A 26259-nucleotide genomic window follows, 5' to 3' on the forward strand; every position below is an offset into this window, starting at 1 on the left:
TGTTTAGCCTGGAGAAAAGGAGGCTGAGGGGAGACCTCATTGCTCTCTACAACTACCTGAAAGGAGGCTGTAGCGAGGTGGGTGTTGGTCTCTTCTCCCAAGTAACTGGTGAAAGGACGAGAGGAAATGGCCTCAAGTTGCGCCAGGGGAGGTTTAGATTGGACATGAGGAAAAATGTCTCTACTGAAAGAGTGGTTAAACATTGGAACAGGCTGTCCAGGGAAGTGGTTGAGTCACCATCCCTGGAAGTATTTAAAAGACGTGTAGATGAGGCGCTTAGGGACATGGTTTAGTGGGCATGGTGGTGTTGGGTTGACGGTTGGACTCAATGATCTTAGAGGTCTCTTCCAACCTTAATGATTCTACGATTCTAAGATCCAATGCCTTAAACGTACTGCCAGCAGACTGGCTCTCACTTATCCCTGGTAACGGCACCCTATCCCTCCTCCCTTTCCACGATGAACTAAAGACAAATGGCAAAATAAACAAAGTAGCTGTCAGACTTACAGTCTGTTGAGAGGCTTGGAGGGCTTTATTTTGCATTGCCTAAGCATTAATCGAAAAGTCAGATACTACCTCTTTTGTGTCTCTAGTACTAAAGCTGAAAGACAATAGAAGCCAAAAGAAATATAACCTAAAGCAATAGTATTTAAGTTTAAATACATTAAAATATTAGTATCCCAAACATGTTTGCTGATGACATGAGGGCTAGGCTTATAGCCCAAAGCTGAACACCTTTTCTTGCCTCGTCAGCACAAGATGAGGTACTTACTACCAAGTCCTGCATACACTATTCAAAAATAGAGGCAGCCTGATAAAATGCAGATAAAAAACTCATATTTGCCCTTCTCATCTCTGACTTTATTGTATGTAACAATAGTTGCTAATCTGTAGCTACAAATACTATTCAAAAAAGATAAATAAAATGTGAAATCCAGCAGTTCTGACCTGACAAATCCTTTTAAAGACAGCTAATTTGTGAACTTGCATGTGCTTTTATCACTCTGACCACATCCAAGTGGATTTTTTTTTTAGTATTTGAAAGCTGTTGCTGACAGGTATTTATTGCTGCCATCATCCACTCTTAACATTTAGACTGTAAAAATTGACTCTAGCCTGTCAACCATTAAGCAGCAATAATTATGTCTGAAGTTGTGAAAGTGAAGTGTGACAGCCATTTCATACCTAGTGCTTTAACAGGTCTTATAACCTGCTGAATTACTTTTATTATCTACTTCCCATGCACCAGTCAAAAAGATGAGTGTGTTTAAGGAGAAGAGTAAAGTTTGTACGTGACAAAAAAAAGTGAAATTTTACTGCACTCTTGTTGTGAAAGAGTATTATCATGCATCAGGTGGATGTTAAGGTGCCAATTCACAAAAAAATCTTGGTTTTTTATCTGTGAATACACCAGTAACCAACATTTTTTAATTAGACACATTGGCATTGCAAAACAAAGTCTTGCTACCACAACTAAGCAAGAATTAACAGACTTTGTATATAGGTAAAAAGTTATAGACTAATGGAAAGATTTTTGTGAACTGCAAGTATCTACTAACTATATGATTTTGATCACAAGACCAATATAAATACATTGCACAAGCTTTCTGTAATATAAAGCATGCATCTCAAGCACCAGTTTACGATGCTTTTTAGAACTGGGATATTTATTAAATTGTAAAATCTCTTTGAGTCTGCTTATAACTTGTCGATGCTTGTTCATGTTCTAGTGGTAACACTCCTGTGGTACATATTTCTCATTTATTTTGTTTCTGGGCACTAGAAAGGAGGGAGATAGTGCCTCAGACTTTCATTTGCCATGTTAGCCTGGGCCTGACATTGAAGCACTCCTCCAGGCAAAATTCCTGGCAGATACCTCCCAAGAACTGCAGCAAGATCCCCTCCTGCAGCAGCTCTATAAACCAGGCAAGTATTGACAGCTGTTATATAGCGTGCAGCCATACGATTAAATTCCCTTTCCCACATTAAACGGCCAAAAACTCATCAGTATAGAAGAACGAAAAGAATTCAACTGTTAACAACATGCTGCAAATTATTATGCAAAACCCAGACACATTTTCAGCTTGTTTGGTTTTAAATTATCTCAGACTAATGCAGTTTATTTAGAATGACTGACTCATAATGGGAGCTTTTCTTGACATTTAGAATTCACTTTGTTTTTAATGAATGAAATTATTTTCATAACTTGACATGTCTTGTAAATTTCTGTGTTGACCTAGTCATACATATGCATCTTGTTTATATTTCAAAAATTAAATGGCACGGGGTGACAGGAATATTATATGTACGCAAAGCCAAATCTGGGTTGCCTGTTTACGTGGATGGCACCTCGACATATAACTGAAAGTTTTCTTAGAGACTACTTCTGTTAGCGGAAAAAAATCACAGTGCTTCAGCAACAAGGAACTGATGACTGAAAAGAATCTGGTCAGAAATATAGTGCTCAGGAACAGTAAAAGGAGAAGGCAAGATTTTTCCCACTAATTCTACAGGAGAATCCTTCAAACTGGAGTGTCCCACATTTTAGTAGAGAATCTGCCCTCTAAATTAGGTAGGCATCATCCTCACAGAGTCATATATATTTGCCAGGAAAAAAAATTGTCATATTACTGAATTAGTCTAGCCACCCATAACAGATATTATCCTCTGAAGACCATGCACAAAGCAGGAAAATTGCACTACATTTATCTTTTCATCTACTCATATATTTTCTGTTATTCAGAAGACCACACACTGAAAATTCTCCTTGCCCAAGAGAAAAAGTCAAAGTCTACTACTACGTAAATGTCATTTAACTATTAGGGCAGGTTCCAGAACAAATTTAAATATTCAATGGAAGAAAGCCAAGGATGAAAATAGATGTTTGGGAACTTACATTTGATTCAAATGTAAGTGTATGATATTTTTAATAGCAAAAAAGAAGAAATACCTTAACAAAATCTTCCTGGCAATGATTCTGAGGTTTAACCAGACATAGAGAAAACAAAAAAAGAATAGAACAGTTGTGACTTTTGAAAGGTTGGAGTACCTTTATAAACAGCATTATGATGAGAGGTATCGGTAGGCAAAGAGACGTAACACCAAGATTGGAACAAGGAGCAAGTGCTAAGAACAAAGCCAGTAAGATAAGGCTGAATGAATTAATTTATCAAACCCTTCTTAGAAAAGTCAAGTTGAGAGAAGGTTGAGATGTTCAAGACTAATTGGAGCAATCAACAGGCACATGACAGAGTACTTCAAGCTGAAGTCAACCTGCTATATATATATAGATATAGATATAGAGTCTATTCTCTCATCTTCTTTAAGACTCTATAGCTCTTCTCAATATTGAGTGAAACTCTCTGGAATACTGTACTGTTTGGTTTCGTAAAACTGATTTTTTTTTTAAACCTACCATAGCATACAAAAGTCTAGGTTAGCTTCCTAAGGCAGGAGTTACCTTTTCATTCAGAGCTTAACACAGTAGATACCTGGCTCATTACTAGCAGTGCTAGCTGATATGGCAATAACAAGAGTACTAAAAAAAGATTTTTTTCCTTGCGATCCATGGGTGAGCATATACATTAGGAAGAGAAGAATGTACGAAACACTATTTAAAGCTTTAGAGTCTTTCTCAGGCTGTGCTGTCAAAGCTGCTCATTTTGTGCAAAACACTTCAGTATTCATTAAAGCAAAGCCTGGGACCTACATCTCTCAGATGAATATACTCTCTACTAGGCTACAGCGTCACTCTCATCATCATTCTCTTTGGACCGTAAAAATCAGTATGATGATGAATGGGAATCTAGGTGATTTATTTCTAGAACATTTTTATATAAAATTGCTATGAGACTTTTCTTTCAGCAAAGATAACCTGGTGGCTGACTAGATGAAGAAAATATTTCTATTTTGGGTAAATTCAGTATCAGTATATATAGATATGTTAGTTAAATTTCTGTTTTTATTGAGTTCGGTATTCTCCAAAAGAAAGTTAGAGCAGTAAATCACAAAAATATCCCACCAAATTTATTTTATAATTTAACTATAAGCATTAGCTTCTTGAAATAGTTGTCTTTTTAATTTCAGGAAATGTTTTCCATTTAATTGGAAAACAGTAATGTTACGGTAAACTGCTGTTCAGGGAAACAGAGTATACTGATATTTGAAGAAGTAACTACTTCAAATTTGTGCTACTTAGTTTCTATTTTCATTTAACAGAGAAATTATAAAAATCCTTTTTCTACACTGAAAACTGATTCGTATACCTGGGAAACCTCCTTCCCCAGTAAAAACACTCATCAGCACACTTCACGAAGCTCCAGTTTCTCTATAATATAATTCTGTAATTACAGCCTCATCTCCCTTCTTTAAAAATCATTTGTCAGCAAACTATTGTCATCAGGGGGTGTTCTGTGAAAAGCGGAATGGAAGCATCTGGGCCATATGTGTGCCTTTCTTAAGTAAAATGCAGGAGAAACAGAAAATCAGAATGATTTCCAAAGGATTCCTCACAGAAAGGAGAATATTTTTCTCTTTAGAGAAAACACTAACATTCATATCTGCATTTAGAATTCTAATATTATGCAGGAATAAGCATTTGACCCAACAATGCTCTTAGTTGGTCATTTTACGCTGAAAGAAAAGGTAAATAAATATGATGGTTTTCAAGTATAGTACTAATCATCCTCAAACAATACCTTGTCCTTAAAAAAAAAAAAAAAAAAAAATCAAGCTTTTTCCAAGCCTTCAATAAAATAATTCAGGCATTCTGCCTGGCCCACATCACTATCCAGGATGCCAGTATCAAATCTTTCTGTAAGTTTTGCCTCAGGAGATTTGCGAATAAATTAATTGCAAGTAAATTCCCTCCAGTCAGGGAGAAAGTAGGTATATGTACATCACCCTCTTCTTGCTGAAGAAGAGCTTCGGCTGCTCTATGACACTTCCCTCTCCCCCAGCTCAGACTCAGTAGAGTCCTTATTTTGGGGCAGATGACAAAAATTTAGCAAGCCACTGACTTCTTCTGCCTACTTGTCTAGCTTCCTGTGCAGCATCCCTCTTCACACTGTCCGAGAGCCTGCTGCACACACTGTCACATACCCAAGAACAGCAACTCCCTGGCCTGGATTTGATTCTTGCATCTCAAGATGACACATCAGCCTCCACCATCAAATCTCAAAGTCAGTCAAACTCGCAAAACTCTACTTCTGTTGATGCACTGGTCTCCCTGTCAGGATACTTGAATGCAGACCTTCCTATAGCAAGGGTTCCCGTGACACATGAGCAATTTGCAGAGCATGTGTACATCTAAGTGTGTCACTCACAGGCATAAGAACATGGATGAGAACCACCTACACAGGGCTCCCTATTGCACCCAGCAACAAAAGATCTCCCAGCACGTATAGGAGCAGACTCATAAACCTTGCAAGAGGAGTGTGCCACAGAAATTGTTTTTAACCCTACGTATACCACTGAGATTGGACAGCACTCGGCAGCCACTCCCAGCCATTCACTTGCCAGTGACAAAACAAATGAAACTTTTCTGCAACAGGGTGACATTTGGCAGGCTTCAAACTGCAGTTCCCAGGACTCTGGCCAAGATGGACACAAGTTTGGAGAATGGCATGAAGGCGGCAGAGACAAAGGGCAACCTGCCAAAACACTACAGCTCGTCTCTGAGAAAGGGTGAGCACATGCCTCTGTAACACACTGCCAGACCACTTAAGAAGTGTCATGGCATTACTTGCAGTAAGCTGCCCCATCTCCATCTCAGACAGAGGTCAAGGGCACAGAAAGCCATCAAGAAAAGCAGGAGAATACAAGTCAGTAAAAAAGGGGCAGATGCTAACCCCAAAATGACCAAGCTGCACTGCTGCCAAGAATCACCCACACTCTGAACAGGCCAAATAGCAAACATGACCCCTTCCCACTCTCTTTCAACAGCCTCTCAGATGCCTGAAGAATTCACACTTTTGGTGCCACCCACGTGAAGGGAAGCTATTCTCCCCCTCCATTGCCAACAAAGGCCGCCAGAGGACAAGATGCAAGTTCTCTCCACATGCATCTAAGAGCCAGCTCACAACTGTATTTCCCCTTGACTCAAAAGCTGACCTCCCACTGAAAGACATGGAAACCTCTCTGTTCAAGGGCAAAGTATGACCCTTAAAAATGCAAGCTCACTCAGCATTTAAATTGCTTGCTACAGAGCAGTTTCTTCTCTGTGCTCCTGCCGATCATCTGCCTTTAACAGGACAAACACAAGGACATGAGTACTTCTGGGTCCTCTGGCTCCTGCACCAGTATCAGGAGATCCAAGACACCTCCTGGGTGACCAAGGTGAGGTGTTGTGCAGGGCCCCGGCATGGCTGTAGAGTCTGTGCTAGTGCTACGAGGTGTCAGGGACATGTGGGATGTGGGGAGGAGACAGGGAGCCCTTAGAGAAAGAAGGAACAGGGAAAGCAAGGGAGGTCTGAGGCTTCCTGGGCTCTTCAGGCAAGAAAAGGGCAACCCAGATGGGGCCAGGAGAGAGCCAAGAGTTGCTGGGGCCTATCTCCTGGGGAAGGAAGGCTTCCTCACCTCCCTGGAGCTCTGTGTGCACTTATCCCTCTGCCCTAACACCCAGGGCCATATCCAGTCCCGTCCGACATGAGGAAGAGGTCTGATGGGTGGGAAATGCCTGGAAATGCTGCCAAAACAAGGCTCTGTTCAGAGAAGAAAGACTCCTGATGCTGGTTTGAGGGGAGAGCAAACAAGAAGCCCCATGCAGGAGGGTTGGAGGGGGTTTGGTTCCCTGGGAGCTGGCATTAAGGACTTCCCTTATCCCAGATGTGCTGGGTTTCTCCATTCCCCAGCGGCTTTAGGTGGCTTTAACCCCTTTTTTTTCTCCTGTTCTGCAGAGCCTCAGTTATTTCCTGGATGTCCTGGAGGGAGTCCATACCCTCATCCCCCAGGGCAAATTTCTCGCCCTCAGCAGTGTTGTGCACCACCAGGTAAGGGGAGCCTGTGCCTGTGCCCTGGCCTGGGACCCATAGACCTGATTCCCCTGAAGGGGAAACAGAACAGGGCAGGGCATGATGGGGCATTCCTCCACCAGGGCCTTCTTGAAGGCCAGAACCATGGAGGGATTTGTGAGACAGGTGCCACATAAGTGCTTCAAGGCTGCAGGAGATCTTGGCTGTTTCACACAGCCCCAAGGAGCAGCCTGGTTTCCACAGCAATTTCCCTCTTGGCTATGTCTTAGGAGGACTCTGGAGCCCTGAGCCTTTGAAGGCTGCTCAGCCTCAGCTCCTGGGCAGCCATGGCTGCTTCAGACCGCTGCATGTGCCCAGGGTCGCTGTGGGGTGCACTGGGTTTTGGCTGTGGGTCCCGTGGCCAGAGTGCCCAGGGAGATAAGAGATGACAATACAATTTATTTTCAGTCCCTCTTGACAGTGATGTGACTTCCGCTAAAGTGGACCTTGTTCCCACAGCTCTCTGATGAGACCAAACAGCACAGCACAGCCCATAAAGCAGAGCTGTCCTGCTGCATCTTGCTGCAGGGTAAGGAGATGAGATTTGGCGATGCCCCATTGTGTCCTGGCAGCTCTCTCCCAAGCCGTGGAAACATTATTCAAATAATGTGAAAAGGTCCTACAAGTAGAGGAGGTCTATCTTTGAGGAAAAGCCAAATCTAGATTTCTCTTTCCTGACTGTGTGGGGATGGGAGGAGTATATTTGTAAAACACTTGTGAACTTGGGAGAAAGCTACAGAGGTGCACACATTCACACACTTCATTATGGACATGAATTTAGCTAAGTTCACAACACAACCTTCTGGTGAGCCAGATATTCTCATCAGAGGCTGTCAGACTGGGCAATAAGCAACGTCTGGCTCCAGGAAAAAGTTGAACCGATTGGTCCTCTTTGCAGGCACAGTAGCAAGCATATTTGCATTAAAGTAACTAAACTTTTTTTACTAGTCCTAATGTTCTTTATCTTTGCTCTAATGATTCTCACCACTTTCATCTCATTTGATATTATGAGGCTCCTCAGGATTTTTACTGTGACATTCCTATATATAGTACTTCTCATATGCAGGTTTTATATTTTACCCTATCATTTCACAGAAGCTACCCTGGAATTTTAATACCAACCAGTGGTTTTGCTTTTGATACAATATATACTTATGCTTGAGTCTTGAAGCCAATTTTGCTCTACAAAATGTGAGTGGTGATGAATGTGAAAGAGGAGGAGAAAGTGGTAAAAATCATTTTGTTTAAACAGACAAACTCATGAATTCTACTAACAGTAAATGGATGGGAAAAAGTGAAACTGAAATATCGAAGTAAAGACAAAACCGAAAGGATAATAAGAACAGAAAGTAATTACGTTAAGTTACTCTAATAGAAAAGGAAAAAAAACCCTAACTTTACTATAAAGAATTTGAATTATTTGAAAAGTATGTCTGGTTTCAGAAGATGTGTATAAATCAAGTGGATGCACGGGGTCTAAATGATCTGCATCTATATGCACTATAGAGGAAAAGACTGAATAAGTGAATTTTAAAAAGGTAATATCTACATTAAGGGCTATATAAGCTACTACGGGATGAAGAATTTGCTCCAGTCTAATTAGTGTGGATTTCACTGTTGGAGTAAAAATGAGCAAGATAAAAAGAAAGACAATGTTGTAGCCTGTGCTAATCATAGAAATATAAAGGATATGAATAACTAATACAGGGGAAAATGAGAAATGGAATACAGAAGGGGGGCCTTAATGTTGAAATGAAAAACGTGTCTCAAAATGAAGGAGTGAATCTTTGTAACTGAAAAAAAGTACTAACGTAGCTACATTGAGCATCTACTTGATTTACAGCAGCTTAGACCTCCTGACTGATTTTGTCTTGTGCTCGAGGTTCTGGTGCAGAAGTGCATGAGCCAAACTTCCCCTCTAATTCCTGAACAGCACACAGTGCACACGTGCTGCAACCTGAACATCACCTCCTACTATGACATCCAAGAGAATGGACAGTTTAGACATTCTTGTTCTTGAAGGAACAATGTTATAACAGGGGTGAAACAGTGCGACAGCAATAGAAAAGGTTAAAAAACATCAATGAAAGGAATTAAATGATGCATTTACCCATGACAGCGGAGGACTAGATTCAGCAGAAATTTCTAGTCCTTTGTTCTTATCTCAGCAGACTGCTGAGAAGGCAGGCAAGCAGATTACAGAAACCAGAAATTTCATTTCTGGAATCATTGGGCCATTCAGGAGTGATTAAGTTTGCAATGTGGAAGCCCACTTCACTGTGTGAGGTTATGACCTCAACCTTTCCTTTTTACACTGAGAAGGGATAGCATCAGATTCATGACTGGCAAGAAGCATCTACTTTCAAACATCCCACCATAATCAAACCTACAAATTGCTGGCAGTAAAATCACAGGAAATCACCCAGTAGAATTACACTTTCACATGGAAGGGAAATGGAGGCTAGTTGCCCACAACGTGAGTTTTACTAATGTTTGCAGCATCATATCAGGCATCCGAATTCTGCAGTTAAAATCAATATTGTTGTGTTGGGGGTTTTTTACTGTCTACATCCAACAAGCTAACATTTATTTTTCCACTTCTATGTTATTCTTCATTTGCTTATTAAAGTATAGTGCCTGTAGAAATTTTCATTCCACTCTTAACTTCCAGAAGATTTGTATCCCAGGTAGTCTGTTTTATGAAGCAGTTTCTGTTACAAAAATGTATAACAACTTTTAGCCTTTGGTCTTTTGTATTGGAAATCATGTTATGTTGTATTTTAATGATGTTAGAAGACTTTTGTATTCAATCCATAAGATTCTTTACGTATTGGTCTCTTCTCGATGCCCTTGTAAACATTATTATCTTTCTTTAATTTTCCCATATACTCGAGCTACAACTGCTTTTTGGTACTTTCTCAATATTTCAGTACTTTATTTTCAGCACTTTTCATGGAATTCATTTTTAGGAATCCAACTAGTAATAAGTGTGCCAAATAATCATGGAAGCAAATAACCATTGTAGCAGAACTCCAGATTCTTCTATTACTATGTTTTTCTCATGTTAAAACTACATAACACTTTCTATGCTTATTTAAAATGCAATTTGTATAACGTCCTTGTATTTTTTTTATCATTTTGTAGCATATTTGGTCTGCTCTACAGCAGTTTATTGAATAAATTTGAGAGATCAATTTTACTTTCATGACCACTGGTATTTTCCTCAATAACTACTGTACGTGGTTTACATTCTTATTTCAGTTGCATGAATGGTTTGAACTCTGTACAAATTTCTGTTCATTTTCCCTTCCAAGTTTATTAATGATATACCTGTCTACTGAACTCAGTTAAACTTACTTTGAAGTATTTCTTATTTCATGTAGACAACCCTGCCACTCAAACTACTACCAAATTTCCTGCAATAATACATAGGTTCTTCTAAATCCTGCTTTACCTCAGCTACAAGATTGTCTCATTCTTTTCCTAGACTACAGCTAATTTCAAACTAAAAATGCCTTTTCCTGATAATTCCATTTCCAACCACGTTAGGGAATCTTCAGTGAGAAGATGATAGTGAGAAAGAAACTAAAATATAGATCAGTGTAATGTGACCATGAGAACTGAAGAGAAGCAACAGTGTAAGAAAGACGGTAAATTGTCAAAACTGTGCATAGTTCTAAAGATCTCTGAGTAAAAAGGACTTAGCATAGGTATTTATACAGAAAGAGGGAGGGAGCTGACTCAACAGAAAATTATCTGTCGTGTGGCAAGCAAAATCATGGATGATAGAGATAAATCTGGTATCAGAAAATTTAAAAAAAAAAAATAAAAATCCAGTATACTTTGTAAAGAAGAACAGAGGAACTACAAATGCCATTTAATGCTTTCAAAGCATAGTAATACTGCATTACAGGTTCATTTCATATCAATAATGAAGTCTGAGTTGCCAAAGAAACAAGCTTATGTTATATAAAGAGTATTCCACAGCAGGCCACTTTCTGAATAAACTAGGATTTTGCCATGAGTCTACAGTATAAAAAATTATAGCAAACATACTCTAGATATTCGTGAAATAGTATCTCCAGGACTACCCCAAGATGAGACATGAGTAAACCTGAAAATTCATCCCAGAAACTGTTTATGAAGCAGTAATAGCTCCTCTATACAGTCTTTAGACTTCAAAAGTAGCAGAAAAGGACTAAACCTCATATTTGCAAAGAAGCTTTTCCAGGCGATTAATAAGACATTAGCACTAATAAAGGACTAAAAAACATCAATGAGCATTACATTCTGCTTCCTTTCCCTTGTTAAAAGACATGAATATGTAATACAGAAATTGGATGATACTTAACACTAGCAACATTAATTGTTGCACCAGACTATTTGGCATCTTAGAGTTTCAGAATAATTTACAAACATTAATTTAGCCATGCAACACCCTTCTGAAGTAAGTGCTATTAGTATTTACTTCTATGACTGGTACAAAAGACTCACAGAAGGCAGCTGATATTTCCAAAGCTCAGCAGTCAGCCAGCATAATTAGTAAAAGATACACAGTTCTCTAACTAAATAGGGAGCATTAAACTTCCCTTTTTGCTAACATAATATTCTTCTTGATATACTAAATGGAATGAAACCATTCAGTAATTTAAGTCGATATAGGTACAAGCATGACATTTAGATCCAAAATACCGAGTGAGCAAAGTATTTGTGAGGATTCAGGAGAAACCTCTTTAGACTGCAGTCAGTTCAAGACTATATGACAAAACAAATTTAAGTAAACCCAAATGTAAAATAATTATGAGTTAATGAGATTCTCACATGTGTAAAAAGACAAATCAGACGGATGATCAGGACAACTAAGCAACTCTATAAAGACACTGAGAATACAGTCCAACAAGCAGCTTAAGCCAGTCATTGCCCTTTCTCCTTTCCTCACCTTCACACCATTTGCCCACCGCTCCAGCTTCCCCACCATCAGCCTGTGCCAATGCCTGGTAAATCAGACTGTGGAACTGATCCAGCTTTATTTTTTAGTAAAACGTAAAACTTCATATGTTCCAAACATAAAAGAGTGGGGATGGGAGTTGGCATAGTTTCTTTTCAGTTGGACCAGCTCTTTTGCCCAGTCTGAGCCTTACCAGTGCTCTCACCTGGACAACGCAGGTGCAGAAATGAGAAACCTGATTAGACAGAACCACATCAAGTGTCTCACCATGGCCTCTCACCCCCTATGCCTGCTGGCTTTTGGTCATATTCATTGAGAAAAGTTAGAACCACAATCAAGCCCATTTGGGCAGCTCTAGCAGCACAAAGCGCTCTGAATTGGCCACATCTTCATCCTTGGGCAAACACCCTGGAGTGTACTCATGCCACTTTGAGGTGGCTGGTAGCAACGCCCCCAGCCCTGAGTGGGACATCTAAGCTATGCAAGTGTATGACTGGGTACAGTTACGCTGCTCTAATTGACCTGCCTACATTAACTGTGAGGCCAATTAAGAGGAAATGCTGATGACTGGTGTTCATCTTACATTGCAGCTTGCTATGGGATTTGGGTTCTTTATGTGGGGATCAAATCTCTGAACACCTCAAGAAGAATCAAGCAGAACTCATCTAAACACAGGTAGTAACAGTAAGAAACCCTCTTATAATATACATCACTTCAGTCATCATTAGGCATCCTAAAATCACTTTTTGCCCTTCGCAAGTACCTTGAGGATAGAGAATCATAGGATGAATTCCCATGTGGGAGAAAAACATAGAAACTTTCCAGGCAGAAACAATTGCTTATGACTTTAGCTGTGCGAGATCTGTACAAGGCCCTTGAAGTTGAAAAAGCAGAAATCTACATCCTGAAACACCTAACCATCACCTAAAAATTGGATCCTAAAGATTGCTTAAGTGAACTCTGGGGCCAAGCTAGCATTGAAAAGTTCACAGAGCTGGGACTACAAACTTCTGTCCACTTGTTAGCACAACCATAAACATGATCCATTGTGTTGTACTGCAGAACATGATGATCGGCAAAACTAGATCATTTTGGATACTTTGTAAAATTAATACAAAATAATACTGCTATCTGCACACACAGCTCTGCAATAAATACAGCTTAGCTTAGGAACAGAACTTCTGAAATAGATGATCTGAGACTGTAAATCACCCAGGTGAATTTTGTCCGAGTTATTTCTGTATTATTTCAAATAGTTAAAGCAGTCACACAGAAGTGCAGTTATTTGCAATAGTGTCCAGAAATCATTGCTGAAAGGCAGTGGTTTAAAAAGTGGAGCTTTCAGATGTGCTTTTGTTATGAACATAACAGTGTCCTCTATATGAGACAGACCTCTAAACTGGAGGCTTGGGGAGAGAGAAAGGATAAAGGTTGGGAACAATAATAAGGAAAATTGTAGTTGCGCACAAAACATGTAAGAAAATTGTTATGATAGCTACATGCACTGTACCTCTAATAGTTGATTAGAGTCAACAACTTGTTGAGGAAGAGAAAAATTAATTTCTCATACAATATGGCCATCGAAATATGTCACAAAGCAGAAAGGCATAAAGCCAAACTTACTGCTGGGTCATACGGTAAGTGCCTTTACTTCTACTTTCACCAGCTGTGGCCTGTAGTACTTTCCCACAAGGTAAAGGTCCTTGAAAGTATACAGAACGTAAGCACTTGAAAAGCTGTCTTCAGTCTTCAGGGGTATGTACAGAAACCTCCTTGTATGGGTGCTGCAGCTGATTAGCACCTTCAGAAAGAAACCCATCGACCCACCAGCTGCTCCCTCAACCTGTTAACCCTTTTGCCTTCTTTAAATATTGCCATAATTATTTTAGACATATAGTCAAGTGTAGACAGATGCATAACCAGGTCTGATTTAATTTATTTCAGTATCCCATGCATGTGTATAATCTATAATTTAAATCAATAAACATTTATTAAGCAGGTTTTCTACTGAGTCATAGATGTTCTTGCTGCAGTTCATTATGCTGACTCATGTTCCATAGTGCCCAGTGAGTGCTGGAAGGATAAGGTACTGCAAAGTAAGTGATAAATGTCTAATGCCTCTGGTTCTTCAGGGAAAAAAAAAAGTATTACAATGCTTGAAAATTAAGTTTAGCAGTATTACTAAACAATGGGACTGAAACTCCAAGCCGGAGTCCTGTCATGTTTGATATTAGTTGAAAAAGAATCTAGAGCAAGGAAATCAGCACTGCAAGACCAAATACACTTCACAACATCCACAAAACCTCAGAAAACTGAGTTGTTGCCCTGAAACTGTAAATGCACCGCTACATTGCTAACCAATGACAGGTTTGGTAACATAGAAATGTCATATACAAACTCATAGAATAGTTCATCATATTCACAGATCACATTAAAGGTTAACATTAAACCTAATGGCTTCTTTGAGATGACTGCTTTTACAAATACAAAGGAAATGAATGTTATACTCAGACTAAATAGGGTATTTAAATTTCCTGTAATGAATAAAAGCAGATGGGAGAGCAGTAAAATGACTTAGAAACAAGCCCAGCAGATTGCAGATGAAAAAAAAATGTAATTATGTCCATTTTTTAACTAGCAGCTGACAATCATATTGATTGAAGTGATTGAGAGTATCAGAAAAACAAATATCTTCCATTGTGTATGAATAGGAGTGTTTGCGAAAGTACCTAGGGAGAGTTCAAAACAAATTGTATTTAAATAAAATTCAGAAAGAATGAAAATTCCCCAGGGGCAGCAGATATCCCTTGGGGCCACAACACACACAATTGGTTATGTTGCTATTTGACAGAAAGTGGATGTTCTAGATGTTCCAGGCCATACATTTTTTACAGAAATAGATGGACAAGCTTTGCCTACAACATAGCGGGAATAGCATAGGAAATAAGGAGCTTTCCAGAGTCCCTGGTTCTTCTGTCCAGCTGGTATTCTAGGTAAATAGAATTTATCCTAACCTCTTACAGAGGTTAGAAAGATATTAATCTGCAAATTATTTGGATGACTCTTTATGAGTCCCCGAAATCACTAAAACAGAAAAACTGGCCAGTTAAACTGGTCAGAAGAGAAAAGAGCGTCCACCATACAGAGGCCAACACTTTACCTAACACTCCTAGGCAACACTGGTTTTCTTCCACTGAAAACCGTGTTCCTCAGATTAAGCTTTGCATCAACAGGCGAGGCTCACAACTCAGGAACTGAGGTCCTGCAGTGAGAATTTCACAAGGAGAAATGGCAGAAGTTAGCTGTAGTTGAAAAGGTGCAATGCTACTGGCAGTAGCAGGCCTGAAGGAATTACCTGAACCTTTACCCTAGCTGAGTAAAGGGATGGAGCCCCAGAAGAGGACCTACCTCCGTTTCTTCACAAGACCAGCCAACAGAGCATGTCCCAGCACTCTGCACTCCTGACAGGTGGAGTTTGGCAGATGGGGAGCAGGAAAAATGACATGGAGCAGGTTTTGCTAGACAGTCACCCCTTGAGCTCAAACCAAATTCACAAACTACTCCAAGATCCCAGGCTAAGCACTTTTTTCCCCTTGGTTATAAAATATTGCTATTTTTCCCCCATTGCTCCTTTCCTCTCTAAATGTGCTTAGGTTTTATTTTTATTTTGTACGTAGGGTTCTTCTAAGTGGGGAAGCAGTACCTACTTGTCCTGGTTTCGGCAGGGATAGAGTTAATTTCCTTCCTAGTAGCTGGTACAGTGCTGTGGTTTGGATTTAGGAGGAGAACAAAGTTGATAACGTATCAACGTTTTAGTTGTTGCTAAGCAGTGCTTACACTAGCCAAGGACTTTTCAGCTCCCCATGCTCTACCGACTGAGAAGGCTGGGGGTGCACAAGAAGCTGGGAGGGGGCACAGCCAGGACAGCTGACCCAAACTGGCCCAAGGGACATTCCATACCATGGGACGTCATGCTCAGTACATAAACTGGGGGAAAGCTGGCCAGGGGGGGCCGCTGCTCGGGGACTGGCTGGGCATCGGTCGGCGGGTGGTGAGCAGTCGTACTGTGCATCACTTGTTTTGTGTATTATTATTATCATCGTATTATTATCATTTTATTTCAATTATGAAACTGTTTTTATCTCAACCCACGAGTTTTTCTCACTTGTGCTCTTCCAATTCTCTCCCCGATCCCACCAGGGGGCAGGGGGAGTGAGCGAGCGGCTGCGTGGTGCTCAGTTGCCGACTGAGGTTAAACCACGACACTACTAAAAGCGCTCTCAGAGCCCACTCTCAGGAGGCGTTTGAATTGGTGGTGGGTTACAGATGAAAAAAAAACCAAACACACAAATCAGAGTAACATATTTCCACAAAGGAAATACTGAGGTCCTTTTATACTTAAATCTAAAATGCTACATTTCAACAACACAATGTGTGTGACAAACACAACGCTTCACAAATTTAGATAGTATAATGCAATGATAAATAAAAGTATCAGCTGGTCCTTGAGGAGCCTCCATTAGTCCATTCTCTTTGCATATTTAAATTGCATTCAACCATCCAGCTAAGTTATTGTACCCGCGTGCATCATGAAGTATAGTTTGTGCAGTGCCATTAATATATAATGAATGAAATAAATGATTCTTTGCACAGATCCTAAACAAACAGAGAAATAAAATACTCTCCTATCACTATACAAATGTTTCTTAACTGTTCATTTCAACTGCTGTAGTGCTTTAGTGGGAGACGCTAGGAATTTGAAATCTAACAATTTATTAGTCCTCGGTCACAGAAGTGCCTTCAGGTAATCTGGTGAGGCAATGAGGGGGACACAGTCTCTATCCTGAAGACTGCTAGTTTGCCTACACAGAGAAGCTATATTGCACACTAACCTGTGTGAAATACACAGTGCACTCGATACGTTGTGAGAATTCCCCTCTGCAAACAATTCTAATTTAATCTAAGCAAGATTACATACTCTTTTATTGAAAAACATGGAAAGAGCATATCTACACCATTTAGCAGCACACAGTGCAGACAGCCTGCAGCTACCTCCAAAAAAGCTGGTACACCCACATGACATTAAGAGCCATTAACCAGATCAATCTAAAAAGAGCATAGCTACATCAACTTCATTGCAATGCAGCTCTGACATAGCCATACTGCTGAATGAGCTGAAGCTAGCATGGGCACTTCTGCACCATGTATTGTGGGCACATGCTCTAAAATTGTCTATGCAAGGAGTTAGTATAAAGAGAGTACTTAGAACAAATTACATAGATGAATATACAGCTTACTTTACTTGCAGCAATTCCCCTTTGTAGGCAAGTCCTGTTATTCTACAGGGTATGCTTAAATTCTGATTTGGATTAAACAGCCGTGAAATTGAGTGCAGGAATCTGAAAAGCTTATATCACCAACAAAGAGTAATGTAGTATGGACAAAGAACTTTTTCAAGCTTTGGAGGAGTTGGGGGGTTATTTTCTCTCCTTCCCCACTCAGATAAAACCAGTAACACACAGTAACAGGCTAGCAGCTTTTACGTGTAGGTGCCTTTGCTATCTAAGTCTAGTTCATGTAGGTTAAGGAGTCATAATCCCAAGTGAAGACAGTGAGTTAACAAAGACTTTTAGATAATTCCACATTTTCTTCAACTTTATCGTTTGAGCACAACTCTGAGTCAGGAGACAGAGCCTAGAAGCTGTCCACATAGTGGGAAGAACATAAATTGTAATTTACGAAGTACTTGATGCAACACATAAGGACACAGTAACGAGAATAAATTCTCACAGCAACATAGCCAAAAGAAATCTGTTAAACTTCTTGGAACATATGCAACTGACTGAAGCAAAGTAAACAACAGTATCAACGAAGATCTTTAAAAGCTAAGTGGGAACTTGAGAAGAAACCAAGACCAAATTCAAGGATTTGCATTTCATTCAAGAAACTCTGCTCATTCATTCTTTTTTATCTGAACAATAAGACAACTAAAATGTCTCATAACATTTGTCAATAAGACAGATCAAGAAGATACATGAGTTATACATCTCTTCAGAGTTAACATCTTTCTGCGGTCAGACTGGTTGTAGTTTATTTACATGCTCTGGAAAGGAAAACTGGCAAATTCCCTTAGCTGCACCATGAATATACTTTGTAAGAGGTTTATGCAGTCTTCACAAGGGCGGTCATAGCAGAGCATGGACCCAAGTGTTGAAAGGTGCTCAGAATATGGAGTTCTGGCACTACTGTGTTAAATATGAAACTCCAATGGAATTCACTGGCACCAAGCAACCCTTGTTTCTGAAGGGCACTGATTTTTCCAAGGCCTCCCAGTCTACAGTTCTGGTCCAGAAGAGAACCAAAGCCACCTGAGCGCAGCTGCCATGAACAGCGGTTAACCCATGGGGTTAACCCACAATGCAGATCTCATGAAGTTTCAGTTTCTGAAACAGATTCTGAAAAACAGCATCCTTAAGAGTGTTTAGGAATTCCCACCTGTCTGTTTTTCCCCACCTGTTCTAACAGAGATGATAATCATAGTTTGAATAGCCCACTTAAAACTGGCAGCAGTAATACTTATCTACCTATTCTTTACTTAATTTCAAGAAAAAAGTACTGAGTACAAATAACAATTTCTCACCACCACTCCCTCTCATTTCCTTTAGGTTGAAAACACACAAAAAGCGTAAACAATTTCCATCAAGAATTCAAACTATCCTCAGCACTATACAGCATTTTGCACTTAAGCAAGAACACACTTATGTGAAAGAGAGAAAAGCACGCAGCAACACGGACTAGAAGAGAGGTAGGGAGCAGAGAATAAGACAGGGAAAGGAGTGTCAAACGTGCTATATTATTTTTGTAGACTTTCAGCATGAGAGGTTGCTTGGGCTTTGTCAATATTAGTGCATGGCGGGAACCAAGGTTCACAGCTGAGTACTTAGCTTGGTATAGCTGACCAAGAAAAGTTATTAATAAAATGTGCCATGAAGTCAGTTGTTTCATTCACAGAATTCGAGTTTGTCCATCTAATTAAAACTCCTTTCATGCAGCAATAAACTGGGGCTGAGCATTCCAAGACCAATGCACCCTAAATTCCCATAAAGTGCTTAATACGATCAATGCAACCTCAGAACCAATAGCAAGAGGTTGCTGTGTCAGGAGCTAGTGGAAAAAGTCTTGAGGTTATGAGCACAAAATGCCCCTATTTAATTCATCCCATATTCAGGAAAACAGATTCTATAAACAAAGTGACATCAATGAAATACATCCAATTTCTTCTTATAATTGAAACAAGCCTGAACGTTGTGCTGCTCAGGTCAACAAATGATAATAGTAATACTGCCTATCACACTTTCTATTTCATGTTACAGCCTCTGAGAAGCAAATCCCATCACGGTGAATGCCAGTAATACAGGAACCTTGCGATCGCAACTGAAGAGGTCTGAGCCCAAAGAGAAATGATTGCAAGTTTGTTCTATTTGGCTTAAACACGGTTCACTATTAAAGTAGAACATTATATCTGTCCCTACAAATTCAATAGCACATCTGTAAAATTAATGGCACAAATAGCAGCCAAGGGATCTTGAAGAGAAAAAGCATAATCCAGAAGATGACACTGCATTACATCTCATAAAAGTAACATTAACCTTCAATACCAAACACCTAATCTGTTCTTTTAGTTCTTTTCTGAGAAAATAAATACATAATAGTAAGCACAGGCATACAGTACTAGAAGATAAATACACCAAAGTGGAATCTGAACTGAGCAAGGACTTAATGTTGAATTCCAGAGGTTTTAATCAAGAAAAAGGTCTTCCTAGAGCAGGGTTTCCTTTCCCATGGTGCAATATTTACATAGGATTGAAGTTGTTCAGGTGACCTTGGTTACCACAAGGCTATGCAGACCTGTTATTTGAAGCAAAATATTATTACCTTTGGGGACTGGAGTAATTACAATCAATTTGCTGTGTTGATTGGCTAGTGACCTCTTCTTCAACTTCTTAATTTGCAATACAGAGAAAGCTCCAAAAGAAGTGAGTGAAAGCCCATAAAGTGATCTGACATTCTAAGAAATACAGCCACATCACTGCTGAAAACATCATTTAATATCCATTTGAATTTTTAGAGGCCTTGCTAATTCCCTCTTCTGCTTTCACCTATTGTGACCCTTTAGGAGACCAAGCTTCAGTGTCACCTAAAAGAGTGAATAATGTTATTAACTGTGGCCATTTAGAGCTACTCATATGAGGACCAAAAACTAATTTCAAAGTTAAACTGGTCTTCTGGTTGTGGTCTCACTTACACCGTTCTGTACCACTGTCATTTCATTGAGTTATGTGGAGTGACTGCTGTTTGACAGCTAGCTCCATGAAGTAGTAACAAAAAGTACCTTTTAATTGATAACGTATTTTTAAAACAAAGTTGCAAATCATTCAAAAATAAACTCTTGGAAGCTGCAAATGCTTATGCTTGATTTATTACTTAACCATATCTGGCAAAATGAACTGATGATTGCTGTGTTCTAGACTCTTGTTTGAACCCTTTTCAGAATGAAATCCGCATTTGAGCTGACAATTTCCATGTCAGGTTTCATTCAACTGCAAATTACCCTAGCTGAATTACATAAACCACTGAAAACAGACTTTAAAGCAAACTTCAACCCTTAACTCTGGCAATGCTGCTGAGTTTGACTGTAATTACCACTACACCTGCACGTCATTTACAATCCCCTAATGCCCTGTGTCTATTGCTATCAACAAATTATGAATTACTGACCCAGTTGGTTGCTGTCAAATGTATATTGTCTGTCTAGTGTTCAGACAAAGAGCCTGCAAATAACTGACTGGAATTATGTCACGTCAATACAACACCTATAGGAATAATAGGAAAATGTGCACAAATGGGAAAAACTAAAGTGAAAGTTATTATGATCTCAGCAATTTTTTCATCTTGTGTAATAAAGTTAAGTATATTTGAATCAAGACCAGAGAATCTGGAAGGTAAGTAATGTTTAACCTACTCTTTTATAGCAACTAGAGACGGGACACGAAATGTTCTTTGGTCCAGGAGATAAATGCAACTTCTTTTCGCTTTATATTTGTAAATACTTTTTTAAGTCTATTGCTTGGCAGCCTCTGTTGGAGTTGAAGCAGGAGTTGCACCTACTTAAAGCAGTAAAATCAGCTTTGTGGAATTTTGATTAATTGATGCAGTCCAGTGACACAATTATAGGAACAAAAAATACCTTGATGTCATGCCAGTAACTATTTCTGATAGTAAGTTACATAACAAAGGGGAAAAAAAACCCTTCTCTATTTGAAGTTGTCTGAGAGTTGAACTTTTTCTGTTGCACATTTCTCTACATTTCTTACGGTATTTTGGGAAATGCTTTACACTGGATTTCGTATTTAAAGAATTTCCTTGTTTGTTTTTTCTCTCCAGTTTTGGAGCTATAGAAATCCATAGAAGGTTGCATGTGCAGAGATAATTTTGGAAATCATTAAAATTCTGCAAATTGTACACCTGTGTTCTCTTGGACTCACAAGGAGAATGATTCAAAAGAGGATTCTATAAGAAATCATACAGAAGTAGAGTTTTATGCACAGAAGCATGCATATATATCTATATGCCCACTGATGTACAAAGTGTACCCATATCCTTTTGGGGTATTTATGGTGGTCCCATTCAAGCGGCTGGACCACATGTTCTCATCTCCATACAGACTTTAACCTTTCTATTTTATATAATGTTCCTTCTCTATATGAGAAATTATAAAATTGCAGGTAAATATCCAACTGAGGGAAGAAAGAATATAGATAAACTAACAGTACAGTGTATCCAGAATTGTAAAATAGACTTTAACTCAGGAAGTGCTTAAGCTAAAATCAGAAATTGGATGAACATGCCGGGGGAAGTATCACTGTAGCAAACACAGGATGTCAGGCTAGATGAATATCTGATCTCACCCAAGACCACTGTTCTTAGGTTCTTATTGGTAGGTATAGTCATTCCAGATAGCGTCACTGATTACAAATGTCCCTCAAAGACGTACTGAGACTTAACCAACATGCCAGGACATAGGCACAAATCCTCAGTGTATCTGAACTGTTGTAATTTTCTTGCTATCAGAATTGCTACGCTGATTTCTATCTTGACCTACAGATCTGTTTGACCAAGTCTATCATGCTATTATGACAGTATTTAATAAATAATCAACAGGGTGGAGTACCAACCTATCAAAATCAATGGAAGTGTAACCTTTAATTTTAGGGGGAAAACTGTTTGCAATGCATAGTGAAGTCTGAAAATAAATCTCTAATTAAAAAAACTACTTTTCTAGTGTCTTCTCATATTTATAGGTATGTCTTCAGAGCCCATTTAGTAAGATCTTTTAGCTACACAGTAATATTTTTTTTCTACTATTACTTCCTGCTTCTGCATTAATGCTACCAGTTCTGGTAACAAAATTTTCTTTGAAATCATATTTCTTAAAAGCAAGAAAATTGTCTGGAAATAAAGAACTTCCCAAAAACATTCTCTATGGAAATTTTGATAAATCAATTTTCAAGAGAATATTTATAGGTCTCTTAACTAAGCAAGGAGCATACTAAGACAAAGGATGCTTATAGATTTTTTAAAAGCCTTTTGTAAAGTGATTTTCAGAACATATAATGTCATCGGATAACAGAGAGCGTGTTACAGGAAACAACTTTTTGGTTTCTGTTTGTAGAGCACAAAGCATGATAGGATCCCAGACAACAAATAAGAGCTTCTAGGACATGACAGAATGTGTATAAAGAGCAGTATTATGCAGTTTATATTTAAGTATATATTTTTTCATTACATCTTTTTAAAATGTCTTTACAATTTTGTCTTAATTTGAAACTGTTTCTCTGTTGTTTCCTTGTTTGCACCTGGGGGAGAAACTGTGGAAGATGGGCATGGAAAATACCGGTTTGCCCCTTGAGAAGAAAGATTTGTCAAGATCTAATAACAGCGAGTGACATACGAGAGCTGTGCAAATGAGGCCATCTCTTGACAGAATTGACAGAAGCAATATGTGGGCTGCTAGAGAGCTAAAAGATTGCAGCTGTTCTAAACGCTGGCAAGATGTTGTCTACTGCACGGATCAGCTTCTTCGGGTTTACAGGTGTACAATTTAGGATTTAATAAATTTGGCTAAGAACGGTCAAAAGCTCATTATCTATAACCCTACAGAAAAAATAACTGCCCAAATAATTCTCATGCAGAATTCTGTAAGCTGTCAATGTGTTGCCACTTTCCTAACCGCAAGGGCACAAAAGATGAAAAGATGGTTAGTTTCTAAGGTATACAGAGACTTCTGAAACGTACTGCATCCCAGCTTGGTAGCTATTTAAAGAATTTCACAACTACTGTCACACTTCCCATAACAAGGAGAGGGTATGACAAGGGAGGCGTTTCTCTTATCGCTACCCACATCCTATGAAAAAGATCATATAGAATGTCAGACTTGACCTTACGGCAGTGAAAAAGAACTATTACCTCATTGGAAATGCTGACATTGTTTTTACAAGGGCTGTGCCCCCTCCAGTACTGGCTAGTAGTGATATTTGGTAAATTCTTAGCCCGAAGAAGGACAAAATGGCATCACAAGTGAAATGGTGCTGCCCAGCTGGGGAGACTGCGTGCAGATCCTACTGAAATACCTTTCTATAGTCTGGGCTGTAGACTTCATTTTGAAATTACAGTTATCAACATACATGAAACTGAAACATGCAGCTCCTTACTGGAGCTTGACTGATATATGACACAGCAGCAACTAGCTGTTTTGCATTTCTGAGTAATTCCAGATTTATCTTGTGAGGAGGCTCTTGGAAGAGAGGTAATAAAACTAGGGAGGAAAATGAACACAGGAAATAAAGGAAAATAAAGAGAGAGAACTGTCCTCATAACAGTAGAGTACTTGGAGCAGTAATTCACCTGAAGGGAAGTAACTAACTGGTTGTCAGTGAACAATTTGCTTTCATTGATCTCTTGGTTAAATATTGAAGACATTTGCCTTCAGGGTTCAATGAGAATGAGAATAAATTCCTTAATCACCCCCCTTTTTGTGCCTGTGCTTGTAAATCAACATGTGTCACAAGAGAAAAACTGGCAAGGTTTTAAAGAATGCTCTACCACTTTCAGCTGTGTCTTCTAATTGCCCATGTCATGAACTTCCCACAATGGTACTCCGTCCTTTCTGATCTGATCTTTATTTCTTTTATAAAACAATATTAAATACTGCCAAACATGTATCGAAAGCTGAACATGTGCTTCATGTGTTTTAACACCTGGCAATAGTGTCACAATTATCTCAAATTCAACTGAACTTTTCCAACTGTATTCTGTAAAATACTAAGGCTATGGGTTGAGAAATATTCTATGTAGTTATATGGTCATATAACATGCACGTGCATATGCTACAGCACACATTACAGCAAACAGCTTGTTAAACTCTAGTGTTCTGTCTTGCTAGCCTTTTTCCAAGGAAAAAATCTTTCTACATAAGACATAATTAAAAATTGCTTAATCTTGTTACATTTTTCACTATGACTAACTCATAAAATTTAGCTTCTTTTTCTCCTCACTGAATTATCTGTGAATCAATTAAGCATGTACAAGCCACAGACTCATGCTAGAAGTCCATTTAGCCCAACATCCTATTCAACAGTGGCCAAAAGTAAATGCTTGAGAAATAGCAGAACAAGATAAGTATATTTGCAAAACCACCTCACTGCTTCTGAACATTTTAGTTCATGGACTTACTAAGACAGATACAGTTAATTTGTATTTAGCAATCTCAAAGGATAACTGGGCTCCTTTTAACTCCATGTGGCTCTTCGCCTCTCCGTATCTTGTAGCAAAAAGCTCTACTGCTTGACTATAAACTAATCCCCTCCTCAGCCCGCTCCTGTTATTTTGAGCCCACCCTTCTGCTGTCTTCATGTGATGTGCCTTTTCATAAAAATGGAGGTTCTTATAAGATATTCCTCATTATTTCCCAGGTAGTCTTGATGAATATGTTACTGGTTATTTTTTAATTATTCATCAACACATTTAAATGATTATTACATTCACGGCACCAGTTTAGGATGTTTTTAAGATCTGCTTCTGCTCTGAAGAAAGCGCACAGCTCACAGTTGTTGTCATGAGGTTTCATGTTCCTTGGTCTCCCAGTAGCACCAGTTTTTAATGCCTGCCATTTATACACATAACAAAGCAGAGGAGGGGATATTTCCAAAAGCCAACACCGCAAACAATCTAGAATTTAAAAGCCAAGCTGGATTCCTGCCTTCTCAGCCATCACACTGCCTGGTTTTGCTGGCCAATTTGTACTTTCAGTCAAATCTGGGCAATCCATGCCTGCTTTAAAGAATGCCAAATAAGTAATATTTTTCAAGTCTTATTGACAGTGATGTAAAAATTGTACACAATAATTTGAAAACCTAATGGAGTAGGGTTACCTCACATATATTCAATTCATTTGTGCCTGATTTCCACAGAAGTCCTCGTGACTGAAGTTTCCCCTTGAGAAAACTGAAGGAGAGGTCTTAATTCCAGGTATGTGTTCCATGAACTTTTGTTTTGTTATGAGAGAGACATTTACCTCTGAAAAGTACATTATCTTACAAACTAAAGCCTCCTTTGTTTTCAGAAACTGCAGTCTTCTCCTTGCCTTCCTCACTTCCCTCAGGATCTTGAACGTCACTACAGACAAGGCTGCCATTGACGACCACCTCCTTGACCAATTTTTCTTTGTTAGTGAATAGCAGATCCAAGAGATCCAAGGTGGCTACACTCACTTCCTCACGTTAATAGGGTAGTCTGTAAAACACACCCATGAACACGTCACCTTTAATTGCCTCTCCCTGATCCTGCTCCACAAGCCCCTATTTGTCATTCCATACTAAAGCTCCATACATGCTGCTTCATGTAAAAGGTATGCTTCCCTCCTCATCTTCCCAGACTGTCTTTCCTAAAGAGCCTGTCTCCATGCATCACAGAAGGCCAGTCATCCAAGCCATCCCATTGTATCTCAGTTACTCCAACGGTGCCATACTTCAGTGTCTGCGCAGGGAGCTCTAACTCCTGCTTGTTTCCCAGGAAAGCGTGCTTTCTTCTACAAGCACTTGAGGTAAGCCCCATTTCAGCCTCTCATCTTTCCTGAGGGCTCCCTCACTTCCATCACCTTGCTTCGCACACTTACCACTCTGACCTCCATTCCCTCACTTAGATGCAAGCTATTAGCACCATCCCCCAGCATGAATTATCAGA

The sequence above is a fragment of the Pygoscelis adeliae genome, unplaced genomic scaffold (genome assembly GCF_000699105.1).
Source record: "Pygoscelis adeliae isolate BGI_AS28 unplaced genomic scaffold, ASM69910v1 Scaffold167, whole genome shotgun sequence".
NCBI classification, from domain to species: Eukaryota; Metazoa; Chordata; class Aves; order Sphenisciformes; family Spheniscidae; genus Pygoscelis; species Pygoscelis adeliae.